The following is a 2,867-nucleotide window of genomic DNA, read 5'->3' on the forward strand; positions in this document are numbered from 1 at the left end:
CTCATCACTTTAAAAAGTAAGTACGCCTAGACGAGAGTAGCCGGTGGAACCAATGTTGATAGGGGCGTTAAACTAATACCGTTTTTTTAGCCGGTGGAAAAAAATGACTGTGAGTAGTCTGACGCGTTTGTATTGATTCAACGAAGTCTTAACCCACTTTAATTCTTCTTAGAAGAATTTGATTTCGATTACCTTACATGAAATATTCTCATCTGAGGATGCATTGATGGTCGTCGCCAGACATTGGCGAACGAAGAACTATTATTTGTGAGGAAATATTTTTTTAAAGGATTAAGTAAATAAGTTCATGGGTTTAACACCCCAATCAATGCAGGTTTTTAAGAAGCAGGACATTCGAATTAGATGTCCGTCTCCAGTAGGACCGGCCAAAAGGGTTGAGGCTGAACTCCTCAAAACAACCAGCGGTCAAGAACGCCCCGTCTGAGATTCAACCCAGGGACATCCACTGTGTAGTCTAGCATGATACCAACTGGGCTAAAGGAGCGCCCAGCAAGAGAGAGAGAGACAGAGACAGAGACAGAGAGAGAGGGGGGGGGGGGCGTAGCGAGGGGTAGCCCAAGAGAACTAGGCTGCCCACTCACGATTTATGCATTTGGCTAGAGCGGTCGTTATGCCACAAGTCATTAGGTTATTTTATGCTACTCTGAATGAACGTTGACTAGCAATAACTTATGTCACGTCATCTGACGTAAGTGGTAAGGAGCGTACTCGGGGTAGTAGTCCAAGAGATAACCAGGCTGCTTGTTTATTTTGGTAAGTGTTTTACGGCGCTCGCAACTGCGTAGCCTACCGTCATACGAGCGCGAGGGACACATTAAACATCAGTTTGGTAGGAATTTGAATTTAGCCCGGGTGGCGGCCGAAGCCTACTCTTATATTAATATTATCGATTTTAGGACAACCAAGGGATCTTTAACGAGCGCAACTTGCACAGAGGAACTCCGAGATTTTTCGCCCTTATCCGAGGAGTGAAGAGGCGAGGTGTTAGATCATACCTACCATAAGACAGTAATGAGAAGGTGCCGAGGAGTAGCAGTAGAAAGGCTGTAGAAAGAATCAGAATCCCAGATGAGGGGCAAATGGGACAAGGAGGGGGGGGGGGGCAGAAAGTGGAAACGAAAGCAGATGACAGAGCATGGTTAGAGAGCAGGAAAGAAGTTGAAAGGAGGAAATTTTAGAGAAGAAAATTTTCCGTCGCTCTCAGGTTTCGAATCCAGGACCTAGATCTAGATTTCTAAATTCTATAGAATGAGCTAACACCGAGACCACGAGAGCCCCCAATCAGGCTGTTCACTTGCAATTTATGTATCTCTGCATAAAGTGGTTGACAAGTGTTACTGGTATTAAGTAGTGTAATTAACACTGGCATGCAGGCAGGCTAAGAACGATTCATGCAAAATTATTTAAAATCTAAGACAGTACTATGGCTTTGTGAAATTATACATGAACGAGAGAGACGTTTATCTTTTCTTTTTAACTGCAAGTCAAGTGTTTGTAGGCGACAGGCGGGATGTTGGAGGGCGGCACTGGTAGATTCTAGGTCCTATGTGTACCATTTTATTTTCCCTCTGTTGTTTCTGTCTGTCTGTCTGTCTTACTTTTCCCTTTGTTGTTTTGGTGTGCTTTCCATTGTTGTTTTGGTGTGCTTTTCTTTACTCACATAAACTCAAACAAAAATGTCATAGAAGTTCTAAACCCTTGCTCTGAGTCTCCCGGAGGATCCTCTAGCTTTATTATAATACGAGGGGATGTCAATAAGTCAGTTTTTTACCCAAATACGAAGGATTCGAGCTACGAACTTGAAATTTGAACAGGTTCAAGATACATCTAAACTAAAGACTCTTTTCTAAACTAAGAATGCACACCAATAATTGGGAATTTCCGAGGATTAGTTCAGTTCAGGCTGTACAGCCGGTAGTTTAATATTACATCACCCTTGATTGAGAAAGCATGATTAGCACTTTTATTTTTGTTAACAAAATGGAAAAAATTGAAATGGGAGCTGTGATGAAGTTCCTTCATCTCCAAGGGGGGGAAAACCACGGTCTGTACACGATGAAATGTCAGTAGTGTATGGAGATATCAGCCCAAGCTATGATGTGGTCAAGTATTTGTGCAATCGATTCAAATTACGTAACATGTCCTTTGAAGACAACCCTCGAGAAGGTCGTCCTGTCTCAGCCGTGTTTCAAAAGTCAAGAAGGTTGTGCTGAATGACAGGTGCGTTACTCTCGGACAACTTTGTGCTGAAACTGGCTTGAGATATAGATCTGTTGAGACAATTCTTCATGACCATTTGAATAAACGGTATGTCGAAAGTGTCTGCAAGATGGGTGCCCACTTCTCAAAAGCCATAATTTTGACCATCATCAAAAAGAACTGAGAGCACTGTGCAGTCAGCAAATAATTGACATGTTCAAAGAAGATCCTGACAACTTTTTTTTTTACCGTTTAGATCTAGCAACAATGGATGGAAGCTGGGTTTATCACTTCGACCCAGAGTCAAAATCTCCTTCAATGCAATGGAAAACACCATCTTCCCCCACCCCCCAAAAAGCCAAAGTGCAGAATTCATGATCTGGCAAAGTGTTGTTGTCGGTGTTTTGGGATCAGGATGGGATAATTCTTACGGATCATCTACAAAAGGGTCGCACTATCCCAGGGGACTACCTGTGCTATTCAGGCTTGCTGAAGAGATTGAAGGTAGCTCTGAAGGAAAAACGACGACACAAACTGAAAAGAGGTGTCTTTTTGCTTCATGACAATGCCCCGGCGCACGCGTCGCGGAAAGGCAATATCCACTGCTGAGGAATGTGGATATTGAAATATTGCCTCACCCACCGCCC

The 2,867-nt window shown here is 43.1% G+C and overlaps 1 protein-coding gene across 1 annotated transcript in view; it reads left to right on the forward strand.

Annotated features, from left to right (window-relative positions):
* The window catches only part of LOC101846830 (deoxynucleoside triphosphate triphosphohydrolase SAMHD1), a gene marked incomplete at its 3' end in the record, with an annotated part of 39,539 nt that overhangs the window by 10,888 nt on the left and 25,784 nt on the right, over positions 1-2,867 (forward strand).

Source organism: Aplysia californica, unplaced genomic scaffold (assembly GCF_000002075.1).
Source record: "Aplysia californica isolate F4 #8 unplaced genomic scaffold, AplCal3.0 scaffold00381, whole genome shotgun sequence".
Classification (NCBI taxonomy): domain Eukaryota; kingdom Metazoa; phylum Mollusca; class Gastropoda; order Aplysiida; family Aplysiidae; genus Aplysia; species Aplysia californica.